The 16,657-nt window shown below is 43.9% G+C and overlaps 1 long non-coding RNA gene across 1 annotated transcript; it reads right to left on the bottom strand.

The window, feature by feature from the left end:
- Positions 1-12,074: 12,074 nt before the first annotated feature.
- Positions 12,075-13,141, bottom strand: LOC138600425 (uncharacterized). Its single transcript, XR_011308758.1, has 3 exons — positions 13,030-13,141; positions 12,804-12,919; positions 12,075-12,100 (listed from the first exon to the last, which is right to left on the bottom strand). It is a non-coding gene; the product is annotated as an uncharacterized lncRNA (long non-coding RNA).
- Positions 13,142-16,657: the final 3,516 nt, after the last annotated feature.

The raw sequence follows: 16,657 nt of genomic DNA, 5'->3' as shown, positions 1-16,657 counted from the left end.
GAGCATCTTCGGGATGTGCTGGAGATTTTACGCAGCGGCCCGACTCTCCCATCATCAATACGACATCTTGGCGACAAATTAATGCAACTCTGGACGGAAATGAATGTGGTGACATTGCATAGGCTTATCAAAACGATGCCACAGCGAAAGTCCGACTAAATGTGAGTGTGTGACTCTTTTAGCCAGGCCGTGTGCATCACCTGACTTTCGCCTATTCTCCATAAAATGTACCGTGGTCACAAGAGGCCTCCTAAAACAGAAACATGGGTCGTAACGAGCTGTTTTACAGGCGAACAGTCTTACTGTTGGTGCAGACAGTTTTAAACAAAGTTAACCTAAAATACGTTAACCTATGTGTGCTTCTTGATTTCAGATCGTTTTCTGATGTTTAGGGAATAAAAGTGATTTCACCTGCAGACGTTTATGCTTCTACTGCCTCCAGACTTCAGCAGGTGGAAGGTCACTTTTATAATTGATAGCGTGACATGTTCAGTTATACTGCTCTCCTTGTGGTATCTCTCTGGAGCTCTGCCTTCTTTATAACATTATATTATAAAGTTATTCTTTAACCTTTCCATAAAAATTGTTAAAATGTTGCGTAACAGTGTGCAATCAAAGGAGGTTAGCCAAACCCTAACCGATTCTCTGCCGTCGTTAAAGGTCTTAATGTTTTTATATCACCCTTCTATCCAAAGTGCTTTTGTCTCTGTGACCCATCCACACTGTGACAGCTAACCATACGAGGCACCGACCGCCACCAAGAACAGTTCACTTGTCAGGCTAGGCTGCACTTTGTGTTTCGTGCTAATTAGCAAACATGAGCATGCTAGCAACCTAAACTAAGATGCTAAACAGCTAACTATTAGCCTCGGCATTGTGCAGACTCACAGCGCAGCTACGTTAAGACACAAAAATCAGGTTCAGAGGTCATTCAAAGCTCCTGCTGTGAAGGAGGTTCACTTTTCGTCTTATCACACAGTAAATCCTGACACACAGTTCATAAACACAGCACCAGGCCAATGCCTGCGTGTTCACCTGTTATCAATCTGTTTTTATCCTCACAATCGGGAAACGACGTCAGAGCTGCTTCATAGCCTGAAATGATGGAAACATTTTTACAGCATCAATAAAAAAGTGCACATTCAGAGTAAAGTGGAGAAACAGGTGTGAGGGGATGTGGACGTACTGGACGCACATTTTAATCGGTGTGTTATCACCCGTAATTAAGACTCGTCGTGTTGTTACCTCAGCATGAGCAGCAGGTTCACATCCAAAGAGTCAGCCATGTTGCACCACCATGTTTCTTCTTCGTTGGTTTTTAATGGCGCTGATGAATGGCGACTTCTTTAAATTAAAAAAAGAAAGTCTTCTTCACTCCATCTGAAGACGATTTCGTCTCGGCGTCGGCAGCAGAGTTCATCACCACAGACACACAGACTTCCTGTTTGACTTGTCTTTTTGCTTTCTCTCCACCCTCTCCACCCGTCAGCTCTCCAGGCCTCATGATCTCCCTCACACCGGGGACACTTTGCTTGTTTTCCACAGTTTGAAGGCCATCCACAAGAGATGACTGCGCAGGTCTTAAGTGAACAGGGAGACTGTTCATAGCTTAGGGGCAAAGGCACGACCCCCTCTGGTTTTAAGGCTTGATCTGAGCATGTGGTTGGCTGACCTACGTGCTCTAACTAGGGTGAAGTAATCGACAAGATAAGAAGGAGCCATTCCGTTTAAGACCTTAAAAACAATCAACAGAATCTGAACATCCAGCCTGAAGCGGACAGGGAGCCAGTGAAGGGAGAGCTGGTGTTATACTGTCGTGCTTTTTCCTCCCTGTTGGCAGACGTGCGGCTGCGTTTTGCACGAGTTGAAGACGCCTCAGAGACGACTGTTCTGCCCACACATACAGAGAGTTACAGTAATCACACTACAATATGATCGGGCCGATCTGGGGCCCGATTCCCCGCTTCAGACAACCGTAAACAAAGTCCTGATGTTTTGATGCTTCTAAAAGAGATCTCTGCAGAGCAGCGGTCTCCAACTTTTTTCATCTGACAGCCACTTTGAAGAAATCAAAGTCAAGAGCTCCGTGCATCACATCGCTGTAACTGCTGGTGGCGCCCCCTGTTGATTCTGCTGTCTGTGTTAGTTCTGTGAATGTGTTAGTGTGTGGTGTGCTGTTTGGTTTCGTTGCTCTTCACACAGTACAGGAACTAAACTGTTCAATCTGTTGTCATGTGTGGCTCTCTCACATTCTACACGTCTGATCAGACTTTAAACATCTGTCCGTGTGGGACAGACGTTAGCTCGGAGTCTGAGCTGAAAGAAGCTCTGCCTCCTCTCGGCCTCCTCTCGGCCTCCTCTCTGCTCGGCCTCCCCTCTGCCTCCTCTCTGCTCTGCCTCCCCTCGGCCTCCCCTCGGCCTCCCCTCTGCCTCCCCTCTTTATCCTCTGGCCCTGATTGCTGAAGTTAACACAGGTGAGCTCAATCACCTGCTACAGAGAGGGAAAGAGCTGCACCTGGAGAGCACACAGGAGAGAGAGACAACACGCAACAACGTTTCAAACTCCATCCAACGATCCGACAGTTTATAATGAAGCTATTTTACATCGCTACACATGTGAGGATGGACTAAACCATCTGTAAACTGAGTCTCCAGCCCTGCTGCTGCAGAGCTGCCGTCCTGCATGTTTTAGGTTTCTCCGTACTCGTTATCAACCAGCTGAAGCCTCTGAGGCGACCGAGCACAACATACGAGTCAGGTGTGTTAGAGGAGAGAAAGCTTCATGTTGACTTGTTCCTAATCTGCATCCTGATGTTTTTATTTCAGCAAACTGAAGAGCCGTTAATAAAGTCAGTCACAAGTTCCTTCTCCTGTAATCGATGCAGCGCGCGGAGAGGAAGTTGTTTATTGCTAACCGCTGACTGCATGCCCCGACATGTTCACAGGTGTGCCCAGAGGCTGCATCGCCGTCAGACTGTCTCTGATTGGATCAGAGCTGGTCTGCAGAACTCTGACCTGAACCCTTAAACAGGTCTGGACTGGGCTGGAATAATGCACACTTCATTTAGACTGTACGTTACATTTTCTGTTTCAGAGAAAAGACGCCTTCACTTTATCTCTGCAGTTACACAACCAGGATGAGCATGGGGTCAGAGGTCGCACAAGACAAATGTTATAAAGCAATAAAAAATTAATCCACCTGAACACGCCCTCTGCGTGTCAGCTCAGGTTATTATTAGTATCATTATTATGCTTTGATGTGAACGTGAGCTGTTTATTCTTCACATACTTGTTTCTGTCACTGACTGATAAAGACAGACACACCTCTCATGTGTCACTCCAGTTTTCCGATACCTCACAGTTACTGCTGCGAACGCTGACCCTCCCTGTGGACTGCTGCTCATCTCAGGCGGGACGGACGAGTGACACTCCTGGTGTCCTCTGAGAGCGATCAGACGACCTTTGGACTGTGACCACAAACGTTTCAACACTTCCTGATCAGCATGTGTCACTTCTGTCTGACAGGTAAGAACGTAAATTGATCCTGATTTGAGCCTTTACGTTTCCTTTGACGGAGCAAAATGAGCCACACTTCCTGTTTCATCACCATTTAAACTTGTTTAAGCAGCTGATCAAAAACATTATTATAGAATCTACATTTACACGTGTACCTACACTCTTTGACCCCTGACCTCTCTGTGTTTCAACAGGTTCAGAGGCACCATGAAAGGGTTGAGGGGGGGACAGGCTGCCGTCACGTCTGCGCCCCGACTGGACATGTTGCTGCTCGCTGATGATTGGCTCCTAGCTTCCTGTGGCTGTGGTGTCTCCGCCCCGCTCTGTGTGTCAGCGGGTCCAGCAGGGTTCTGCTGACCGTCTGGACCTCCTGGTGTGTCGGTGTGAGCGCAGAGTCCGCCCTGCAGGTCTTTGTAAACAGGCCGCGCTCATGTTTTGTCAGCTCAGTCTGCAAGACGACAAGAACATGACTTTAAAATGATTTGTTTTTTAATGGAGTTTGGTTTGACGATTTGTGAAGCAACCTCAGGACATCAGGAGAATCTTCTCGCTGAGAGGCTTTTAAGACACAGTCTCAGTTAAGACGTATTTTTGTTCAACTTGTGCCTGGTGCAAACTTAACTGAAGTTATCACATCACTATTTGTGAACATTTGACGCCTGAAACGAGCGACTGTGCTTCAGTCTGAGCAGAAGTTTGTGATGAACTCAGAGTTGTGAGAGCGCTCCCTTACACCAGCTCCAACAAGCAATGTGGAATAAACCACATCATGATGCTGATATGTAAAAAGTCTGAAGTCATGATTTGTCAGGTCTGTCTGCAAGACGACAAGAACAAACGTTTAAAATGGCTGTTTTTTGAATGGAGTTTGGTTTGATGATTTCTGACATCAGGAGGAACTGAACTCTGAGAGGCTTTTTATCACTTTGTAACAAAGTTAAACAGATCACTCGATGTGTTTTTAGATTTTGAGTATGTTTCCTTTCTTTAAGCAGAGTTCAGTCCTCACACAAGAGCTGACCCGGGTCCAGAGGGGGGCCTGCTTCAAACTATGTTCAGTCTAATCAGGTCTATCCCGGGTCAGACTCGTACAATCTCTAAGTAAAAACAGTCTCTGGTTTCTCTTCAGCTGCCGTCCTCCCACCTGACCTCTACAGCTCTACAGCTTTACCTGTTTCAGGTGTTCCTGCAGCTTGTTGCAGTCCAGCTGTGGAAGCTCCTCCGGCAGAGACATCAACAGATCCAGCATGATGGCGCCCTCTGGAGGAGGAATCAGAAAACAGGAGCATTTTAATGCAGAGGGAAAAGCTGCTTCTCAGAACCACAGAACAAACAGATGTCACAAACACAACGTTGTTTAAAACAAAAAAGAGACAGTTATTGATCTTAGAAAAGAAATTCAGTCACAGAACAACTTTACTGCAGATCAGATACGTGAGGACCTTCTGTCAGTGCTGAACTTATTAAACTTGTTTCAGTGTATTTAGTGAGTCCAGTGTCCGCTAGCACACTCGTAAGCGGCCGAGGAATGCACTTAAGGTCCAATAAATTTATTTATTTTTTATTCGGAGAAAAAAAGTCAGAATTCTGAGATTAAAGTCAGAATTCTGAGAAAAAAGTCTTTGATCTCAGAATTCTGACTTTTTTTCTTCGAATAAAAAAAAAAAAAAGTTTTATTGGGCCTTATTTTATGTTTTTTTCCCAGTGGCCCTAATCCTCTTCCGTAGATACTTGTAGATGAAAACAGTTTAACTTACCTTCAGGCCCCTCCTCTGGAATCATCGACCAATCAGGGGCCGAGAGGCAGACCCGCTCTCTACCTGTAAGAGTGAACTTTCCTCCGTGATAAAGCTGACACTGATCAGCGTAAAGGCTCGCGCAGGCTGCTGCTGACAAACAATAACAAGTGAAGATCTATGACGTAGCTTTGTGTTCGATCTCCTTTTTGTTGTCAGCAGTAAAAAGACATCTCCTCCACGTTAGCTCAGTTCAGTACCATTAATATGAATTGAATGGGCCTTCATCTTCATCACACAGAGCTTTTTCAGTCAGGAACTTTTTATTGACATAAAGTGCAGCAAAAGCATTCAGTCCAAAACAACATCAATAGTGCAAAAAGCCCTTCATAAGTGAAACTGATCCCTCGTTCAGTTAAACTGGTCGTCAGCCGCGTTGTCAGCGGCGACGCCATCCTCCCTCTGCTGTCTGTCGTTCTCCTTCAGGGTCTGTGCACACAGTTCAACAGAGAGCTGAAGTTTCCATCCTTCAGGATCAAAGTTTCAGCTTCATTTAACATAATATCATCCTTTGACCCTGGTCTGTTCATCACTTTACTACATATTTGTTCTAATGCATTTGTTGTGGGCCAGATGAGGTTTGGCTGATGTTTGTAATGTTTTAATATCTGGATCAGTAAAATGGATTCGCTGATCCTGGACACAAAATCTGGATTATTCTTGTTCAGATTCAATATTCATAATATTATTAAACACGCAACAGGCAAGGTTCGGTTCTGGGCCCAGTCGTTTATTGTGGAGGTGTGTTATGTACATGAACGCCCCTGTTCACAGTCTGCTGGACTGCAGATATTGCTGTGCACTGAGGTTAAAAGTCTCTGTTGAGATATGTGAGGTTTTTCACTGTGCAAATGTTTTTATTTGATCATCTTCGCGTCTCTGTCGCCTGTTTGCTTGTTCTCATTGTAACGTTTCTGTGCTGCTGGGTCAAACCTCGTTAATAAAGGCTTCTAGTAATAAAATAAATAAATCAAAGTGTCAGGAATGATAATAATAAATAGGACTCGGAAGCCCAAATGCACCCAGACACATGTTGATACACCAGTGTGATAATATATGATATGGTTTTGGATTGATTATTGTGTCTTCTTAAAGCTGCCATAATCAAGTTTGTCGAGCTTGTCTGATATCGGTCCTTCAGGATACTTCAGGGAACCAAAGGCCATCGCGCCTGGGTTCAAACACCACCTGGAGCACGCAGCAGGTTACTGTCCCGTCCTTCTGCAGGAGCTGGTTCTGGATTTCTGCTGCTTAAATAACATGTTGGGGTGGATAAAGGAGAGTCAACATTGACATCAATTGTCCGTTTTTTATGGAGCTTTTCGTGTGATTTCTGGTAGCAGCTGATTTTGTCGCTGTATTAACAGTCATATTTTCTGAGATTGAAGTTATTGATCTGCTCAGGCGTCCCAAGATGTCCTGATCTGTGGCCTGTTGATCCTCATCTGTGGACAGAAAGAAAGACATGTAAACACGATGAATAAGAATCAATGAAAGAATCAAAGAACGTGTCGGGGTAAAAACTGACCGGCTGGTTGGCTGTCTCTCTGAGCGGTATGGCTGGACCTGCAGACCGCGAGTATCCAGCGTTATTGGATGGACTGTTGAGTCTGTGAGCTGGCTGTTGAGGGGAGAACATGCCCAGTGACGGTCTGAAGTCAGTCTGTGAAGACCGTCGAGTCAGCTGGTCGACGGACGCAGGTCGCCTTAGAACACTGGGGGCCTCTCTGTAGAAGGCCGAGTCACCACTAATGAATGAAGGGTTTTTGAGATCTCCTGAAAGTACAACAGAACAGAGGAGGCCTTTTAACCAATCAGATACAGAGTGAATGTTACAACAACGTTGTCACACACTTAGAATAACAATCTGAGCCTGTCAGTGGAAACATGAAGAACTTTTAGTGGACGACCTTTGACCCATCAAGGATTATGTTGCAGCCATTACAGCCTGTTGCACTGCTGCAGGATGAACACATCTACGGAGACATTCACACACTTTGTGTTCCTACCTTAAGGACTCATTTCCTTCCAAACGCTTTGGTGTATTTTAAGGCTTAAAGCTGCACTCATCAGTATTGTTTTTAAATGGGTTCAGTGAGTAAATGTTAAACCAGAACGTTGAGGAGACTTTATTGTTTCCCTCAGCTCTTTGAAAAACGAAACATCTCACTGGTGTCATTTCCAGCAGCAGCAGCACTACACCTCTGCTCTGCACCAAACAGCCGACACAGTTAGCAACTAGCTCATGAGCACTGTGCAACGTTTATAATGAACGTTTCTCTCAGGAGTTTATTGCTATGTGATGCAACACGATACAACTCGATGTGATGCGATGAAATACGATATGATTATTGTGTCATGCATAAACTGTATGTCCAGCATGAAACTGGCTCACAATTAATAACAGTAAGAGAACAGAAACCAGAAGTAGAGTGTGTCTAATGAGTGCATTACCATGACTGTGTACTTTTGACCTGGACCACTCAAAGTCCTCCTCCAGCCACTGGTTCACCAGCTGCTCTTTGATGTCTCTCTTCCTGCAGACACAGCAGAGCACCAATCACACTTCATTACAGAAGAAACATTTATCCTGCAGTCTGATGAAGTCAGTCTCAAACACTGTGAGATCTGTTTCAGACATGAGTCATCATAATGAAAAACATGAAGTGAAGAATAAACAGCAGACGGTGAGGAGAAACTAAACGAGAGCTCAGCTGAAGAAGAGCTCACTCTGCTCTGCATCTCCTCTTGTGTTTCCTGTCATATTCACCTTTCACAATATTTGATTCACATTAGTAAATAAAAACAAAATGCTCTTTCCACATCCACAAAAAACAACAAAACAGCCTCATCTCAGCGACGACACGAGACGAGACGGACATACAAACCCAGAGAGAGTAGAACCAAACCAAAGAGGAGCTTAACTTCAGCATTTTCATGTTTTCATTTCAATAAAATGTTTTGCAAAAAATGAAAACAAAATGTACAGAAACATCAAACACAAGTGTTTGTGTTACTTTTCATAAACATACAGTATGTAATGTTGATGACAGTTACTCACCTCTTCTCTCTTTGTTTGTTCCTCAGTACGAACGCAGCCATGACTCCCACCAGCACCAGCAGGAAGGCGAGTGTCACACTTAACCCTGCGTAGAAAGCTGTCCTCTGTATGGGGAGGCTACAGTCATCGCTCAGGTACCACGTGCTGGACACGTCAACGCACCTGAAACAGGAGGAAGAGCAACTTAGACCAAAGAGACTGACAGGGAACAAAGGCTGTGAGGCTTCAGTGTTTCTGTTGGAGCCAAAATGTGGTTTTTGCTTTGTGTCTATTTGATCTCTGCTGGAGATACTTTGAACTTTGACCTGATGTAATTCAGACAGCGCACACTGGGTGGATCCTCGGTCAATTGTGCATAAAGCCAAGGCTCCAGGTAATTGTGGCAGGTGTGTAAAGAAGCAAACAGTTCTCGACAGTGTTGTGTGCGCATGTCTATATATATGGTTTGTATTGAAATATTGGATGGATTATTGATTATGGTGACTGATGGAAAACATGTTTAATAAATGGATGTGAAATCTGACACGGAAGAAGCATGTGGACATTTGATGTGTTACTTTGGCTGGAGCACGCGTCTGAAACTACCACAAGTCGCACCTCAGTGTTCGTTCCTATTTAGATCAAATGTATTTGTTTAAATTAGGCACTATGGTTACACCTTAATGTACAATGGTAAAACTTAGTGTTAAAACCAAGCTGAAATATTTACCTTGAAATGTAATGCTAAATGTACATTTGAATATTGACACTTAAGCCAATGTTAGAACTAAACCTAAATATAAAATGTAAATATTAATATTAAATATAAATCAAAATGCTAAATGTAAAATATAAATGTTAAATGCAAATTTTAATGTTAAATATTAAAGCTAAAATATGGGCATCAATAAATCAGTAGAAACTGAATTTGAATGACAGATTCTGAATTGAACTTCAGATTATTACATTCAGTTTATTTGAATTCTGTTTCAAAGGATGTGATTCAAATTAATAAATTCAAATTCAGTTTCTACTGACGGATATTTCTGCTCTTACTAAAAGTTGAATGTCAATCAGAACGCTGAAACTAAAAACATGTTGGAAACGACTCATGTTAACTGAGATAACAAACGTGTCATGAGGGTGAGACAGGAAGCTAAATATTGGTGCTCCATATTTTTAATTACGACAATCAAATCACTGTCGGACGACTTGTGATTTATTAAGTCAGATCTTCTCTTGTCTGGATTATTGAGGTGGACAGCGTTTAGAAAGAATAGCAAACCAAAACAATAGAAGACAGGAGGACCTACAGGCAAATGTTCGTGTCCCACAAATCCCCAGTGAGAAATTACACTCCTTTCTACGTACGCAAGTGCTGAGCGAGAAGTGAACTTACTCGCAGAACGGTCCGGTGGCTATAAACACCCTGCAGGATCCCTTGTTGTGGCATATTTTACGACTTGAATGTTGTGCGTGGCAGGCTGTCGCACAGGTGATCCTTCCCTCAACAGTCACAAGTTGGTAGTAACCAGCAGCACCTGCATCTTCAACAAACTTTCCACAGAGCACTGGTGCAAGACAGGAAAAAGAAGATTAACATGGACTGTGCAAAACACAGTGAGGGGCTTTGGCTGTAACAGTGCTAACAGCAGTAGTTTAAAAATACCGCGTTCTTATAGAGCAGTTGAAAACTACACTGTTAATTTGTCTTTGTGCTTAATATAGTGCCCTAACGTTAAAATCAAATTTAATGTGTCCCCACTCTTTATCTTTTTAAAATATGACAAATCACAAGTGTGTTTTTTTTTCAACAGTTGAAAGTTAGCAAAAGCTACAAACGCTGAGCGGCACAAAGGTTGTGTATTGTAAACATGTCAAATTGCAACGTCCCTATTAAACACAATAAAGTACAAATTCAATATTATGACACAAAATAAAAATATCTAAGGAATAAAATGTGATTATAAAGGTTTGAATTGTAAATGTAACACTATTTTCTAAAATGAAGAAAATCTCACACACACACACACACACACACACACACACACAGTTGTAATACTGACATTCCAAATCAGGCTCTGTAGTCGTCACTGAGGGCGGAGCTGTGGCGTTGAAAGTAGGACAATCTGAAAGTTCAGAGAACAAAAGACAGCAGACAATTAATAAAAAAGGACTTTTTTTTTTGTAGAGTCTTTCACCACGCTCGTGTCATGGCTCCTAGAAGTATTCTAACCCGGACCACAACACGTGTCATTTGTTACGACCGTCTCAAACTGTTTTAGACTTTTTCTCAAACAATACACAAGATAGAAATGTCTCAATAACTGTTGGATGGATTGCCATGCAATTATTGCATTATGATAAATTATCTGTAATGTCCAGCAGGGGGCAACTCCACTGGATACAAAACTGATCCTATAGAAGTCTATGACAAAATGCTCCTCCTCCTCTCCTGATTATTCCCTCAGTAAACATGTTCCTAATGAGTTTATGGTCTCAGTCTCTAGTTTCAAGTCTTCTTCAGCACAGCATGATGTTCATTTAGTCACTGAAGCTCCCATTTAGAGTCACACAGACCAGGAAGCAGGGGAGGGCTTAGGGCGGGGCTACCTGTGATTGACAAGTCGCTAACCAGAAGGCCTGTCAAACAGGATACAGACGTAGCAATGGGTATCGAGTATCTTGTCCCAATAAGGTTCCTTCTGGCATCAAAAACTAAGATGGTGACTGCACAAATGAGGAATTAGAAGCTTCAAACATCAGTGCACCAACCAATAAGCGACGTCAATGTGGCATCTAATATACAGTCTATGTACAAAGTAAATGTTAGCATGCTAAAATGCTAAGCCATGATGTTGAACATGTTAGCTAGAAGGAACTACCTCAGCCTGTTACCACAAGCTTTACATCCTTCAGTGCATTGTTGTAAAATGATTCTGTTCTCATCTTGTGTTTTCATGTGCACATATGGTTATGACATTTCTGTCTTACCTCCTGTGCAGTTAACAAGGTCGCCAACAGCCTGTCGAACTGCCTCAGCATCGGTATTATAAACTCCATCTGAACCAGCTGCATTTGGAATCTCCAGGATGACATCATGTTTGACACTAACACTGAAGCAGAGTGAATGTGATACCAGTAAGTTTCACTGAGACAGTCTCAATAGAAGGACTGAAAAAGGTTAAATATGATGCAAATCAAAACAGGAAATGTCATGATACAGTCCAGTGCAGCTTTGTGTTAGTTAACAGTCATTATCAAAACAACTATAATAATATATCATAATTTTTGTTTTAATTAGAACAGTCTTCAATGTTTTCTGTTCTATAATTACCTTAGTCTTCTTGGTGTGATTCTGTAGACTGCGGCGTCTTCAGCCCATAATTTCATCTGAAATTAAAGTCAAGTTATTATTAACTTTGAATTGTATCTAATATCTATGAATCTAATATCTATCAATGAACTGTTGGTGAGGTATTTAAAATACTTTACCCGGTCCACAGTGTTGCTTGAGAATCTGTTCAAGGGGGCTCCAGAGCTAAGAGGAAGAACAAGAGAAGCAATCACAAGCAGGAGAAGCTTGTTATTATGTATGTTCCATCAAAATCTAATTATAATGTCTCTCTGAGATGAATTACATTTCTATTCCTTCCTTGTAAGAAAATTGTAAAAGAAATTACCTGACACTAATTACCACCACTTCTTTAAAATTTTCGATTGCCCGTGCTCGGTAATATACCTCCATCTGAAAAAAAAAGACAAAGTAAAATATATAATGCCTTCAGGAAACTTGTGTAGGTGATGTGATTTTTTCTCTTTTGATACATAATTCTCTAGAGCAACATATTTAGTAATGAAGATAACGGAACATAGGGTGAATCTAAACCGATATCTGTTTACACTTTTATATAAACTCTAAATTGTCATTCGATGACATAAGAAGAGTTCCAGGCTGCAATACAACTCAGAATGAAACAGAACACTTCTTATTACAAATTCTTGTTCCATACATGAAGATCCTGCATTTCAATGCTGATATCCATTTATAGATGTTAAAGGGCACACAAGTAAGGTGGCAACTAAAGTTAAATGACCTTTAAAATGTGACTCTGTCACAGGCTGCTCATATTGGACAAATCCTGGGCCAATGATTGTATTGCTGTTTGTATTTAGCACAATTAAATGTTGCTATAGTTGCCAGTTGTGTTGATGTTGATTTTTTTGTTTCTTATATCAAGTTGTCATGAGCTGAATAGACTGTTGCCCAAGGGACAATAAAGTATATCTTGTCTTTCATCAGCAAATATGTGGTGTTACTTGTTAGTAAAATATTGCCACATTTTTAATATGGTATTGAAGACATTGTTTGCTAGAGAGAATTAAAAATACTAGTCAAATTCCAGGGTTTATATTTCTTTTAGTAAACATGTTGTATCCATGTTCCTCACCTGACTGGTGAAGTTTCCAACAAAATCTCTGTATTCCTGTGATGTTTTATCCTCATATTTATCATTATATTCCTCATTGACCTCCACATCAACCACAACTTTTCTGTTAATTGTATCTGTAGAGAGAAACAATGTTTCATTAAATATGAAAAACATAACGATAACAGTAAAAAGGTGAACATTTGAAACTTGAAAAAGACATTTCCCAAAGATTAGATTAATTTACCTGGTTCAACATCTTTAACAAATTCACAAAGATCTCCTTCAAATCCAGTAAGACATAAGCAGATGGTTCCGTTGTACGTTCCTCCATTGCTGCAAATTAATGGCTCTTTTGTGGAAGATGATGATGCCGTGTTTGGATGAGTTGTTGGACTTGTAGGTGTTGTAGTTGGGGATGTAGTTGGTGTCTCTGAAGGTGGATTAGTTGAAGCTGTGGTTAATGAAAGAGTTGTTGTTACCACAGTTGTGCCAGGTTCATCAGTTGTTGGGGTGGCATCAGTTGTCCCACTTGTCATCACAGTTGTGACAGGTTCATCAGGTGTTGGGGTGCCATCAGTTGTCCCACTTGTCACCACAGTTGTGAATGGTTCATCAGTTGAGGGGGTGCCATCAGTCGCCCCACTTGTCACCACAGTTGTGCCAGGTTCATCAGTTATTGGGGTGCCATCAGTTGTCACACTTGTCACCACAGTTGTGCCAGGTTCATCAGTTATTGGGGTGCCATCAGTTGTCCCACTTGTCACCACAGTTGTGCCTGGTTCATCAGTTGTGGGGGTGGCATCAGTCGCACCACTTGTCACCACAGTTGTGCCAGGTTCATTAGTTGTCAGGGTTCCATCAGTTGTCCCACTTGTCACCACAGTTGTGCCTGGTTCATTAGTTGTAGGGGTGCCGTTAGTTGTCCCACTTGTCACCACAGTTGTGCCTGGTTCATCAGTTGAGGGGGTGGCATCAGTTGTCCCACTTGTCACCACAGTTGTGCCTGGTTCATCAGTTGTGGGGGTGCCATCAGTTGCCCCACTTGTCACCACAGTTGTGCCAGGTTCATTAGTTGTTGGGGTTCCATCAGTTGTCCCACTTGTCACCACAGTTGTGCCAGGTTCATCAGTTATTGGGGTGCCATCAGTTGTCACACTTGTCACCACAGTTGTGCCAGGTTCATCAGTTGAGGGGGTGGCATCAGTTGTGCCACTTGTTACCACAGTTGTGCCTGATTCATCAGTTGTGTGGGTGGCATCAGTCGCACCACTTGTCACCACAGTTGTGCCTGGTTCATTAGTTGTCAGGGTTCCATCAGTTGTCCCACTTGTCACCACAGTTGTGCCTGGTTCATTAGTTGTCAGGGTTCCATCAGTCGCACCACTTGTCACCACAGTTGTGCCTGGTTCATCAGTTGTGGGGGTGGCATCAGTCGCCCCACTTGTCACCACAGTTGTGCCAGGTTCATTAGTTGTTGGGGTGCCATCAGTTGTTCCGCTTGTCACCACAGTTGTGCCAGGTTCATCAGTTATTGGGGTGCGATCAGTTGTCCCACTTGTCACCACAGTTGTGCCAGATTCATCAGTTGTGAGGGTGACATCAGTCGCCACACTTGTCACCACAGTTGTGCCAGGTTCATTAGTTATTGGGGTTCCATCAGTTGTCCCACTTGTCGCCATAGTTGTGCCAGGTTCATCAGTTATTGGGGTGCCATCAGTTGTCCCACTTGTCACCACAGTTGTGCCTGGTTCACCAGTTGAGGGGGTGGCATCAGTTGTCCCACTTGTCACCACAGTGGTGCCTGGTTCATCAGTTGTGGGGGTGGCATCAGTCGCACCACTTGTCACCACAGTTGTGCCTGGTTCATTAGTTGTAGGGGTGCCATCAGTTGTCCCACTTGTCACCACAGATGTGCCTTGTTCATCAGTTGTGAGGGTGACATCAGTCGCCACACTTGTCACCACAGTTGTGCCAGGTTCATCAGTTGTTGGGGTTCCATCAGTTGTCCCACTTGTCACCACAGTTGTGCCTTGTTCACCAGTTGTGACGGTGGCATCAGTTGTCCCACTTGTCACCACAGTTGTGCCAGGTTCATCAGTTGTGAGGGTGACATCAGTTGTCCCACTTGTCGCCACAGTTGTGCCAGGTTCATCAGTTATTGGGGTGCCATCAGTTGTCCCACTTGTCACCACAGTTGTGCCTGGTTCATTAGTTGAGGGGGTGGCATCAGTTGTCCCACTTGTCACCACAGTTGTGCCTGGTTCATCAGTTGTGGGGGTGGCATCAGTCGCACCACTTGTCACCACAGTTGTGCCAGGTTCATTAGTTGTGAGGGTTCCATCAGTTGTCCCACTTGTCACCACAGTTGTGCCTGGTTCATTAGTTGTAGGGGTGCCATTAGTTGTCCCACTTGTCACCACAGTTGTGCCAGGTTCATTAGTTGTTGGGGTGCCATCAGTGGTCACACTTGTCACCACAGTTGTGCCAGGTTCATCAGTTGTGGGGGTGGCATCAGTCGCCCCACTTGTCACCACAGTTGTGCCAGGTTCATTAGTTGTTGGAATTCCATCAGTTGTCCCACTTGTAACCACAGTTGTGCCTTGTTCATCAGTTGTGAGGGTGACATCAGTTGTCCCACTTGTCACCACAGTTGTGCCAGGTTCATCAGTTATTGGGGTGCCATCAGTTGTCCCACTTGTCACCACAGTTGTGCCTGGTTCATTAGTTGAGGGAGTGGCATCAGTTGTCCCACTTGTCACCACAGTTGTGCCTGGTTCATCAGTTGTGGGGGTGGCATCAGTCGCACCACTTGTCACCACAGTTGTGCCAGGTTCATTAGTTGTCAGGGTTCCATCAGTTGTCCCACTTGTCACCACAGTTGTGCCTGGTTCATTAGTTGTAGGGGTGCCATTAGTTGTCCCACTTGTCACCACAGTTGTGCCAGGTTCATTAGTTGTTGGGGTTCCATCAGTCGCCCCACTTGTCACCACAGTTGTGCCAGGTTCATCAGTTGTTGGGGTGCCATCAGTGGTCACACTTGTCACCACAGTTGTGCCAGGTTCATCAGTTGTGGGGGTGGCATCAGTTGCCCCACTTGTCACCACAGTTGTGCCAGGTTCATTAGTTGTTGGAATTCCATCAGTTGTCCCACTTGTAACCACAGTTGTGCCTTGTTCATCAGTTGTGAGGGTGACATCAGTTGTCCCACTTGTCACCACAGTTGTGCCAGGTTCATCAGTTATTGGGGTGCCATCAGTTGTCCCACTTGTCACCACAGTTGTGCCTGGTTCATTAGTTGAGGGAGTGGCATCAGTTGTCCCACTTGTCACCACAGTTGTGCCAGGTTCATCAGTTGTGGGGGTGGCATCAGTCGCACCACTTGTCACCACAGTTGTGCCAGGTTCATTAGTTGTCAGGGTTCCATCAGTTGTCCCACTTGTCACCACAGTTGTGCCTGGTTCATTAGTTGTAGGGGTGCCATCAGTTGTCCCACTTGTCACCACAGTTGTGCCTGGTTCATCAGTTGTGGGGGTGGCATCAGTCGCCCCACTTGTCACCACAGTTGTGGCTGGTTCATTAGTTGTTGGGGTTCCATCAGTTGTCCCACTTGTCACCACAGTTGTACCAGGTTCATCAGTTATTGGGGTGCCATCAGTTGTCCCACTTGTCACCACAGTTGTGCCAGGTTCATCAGTTATTGGGGTGCCATCAGTTGTCCCACTTGTCGCCACAGTTGTGCCAGGTTCATCAGTTATTGGGGTGCCATCAGTTGTCCCACTTGTCACCACAGTTGTGCCAGGTTCATCAGTTATTGGGGTGCCATCAGTTGTCCCACTTGTCACCACAGTTGTGCTTGGTTCATCAGTTGTGGG

Source organism: Semicossyphus pulcher, unplaced genomic scaffold (assembly GCF_022749685.1).
Source record: "Semicossyphus pulcher isolate SPU_LCO1_2020_fin unplaced genomic scaffold, fSemPul1.0.p SCAF_21, whole genome shotgun sequence".
Lineage (NCBI taxonomy): Eukaryota > Metazoa > Chordata > Actinopteri > Labriformes > Labridae > Semicossyphus > Semicossyphus pulcher.
This window is presented reverse-complemented; position numbering and strand designations above follow the sequence as displayed.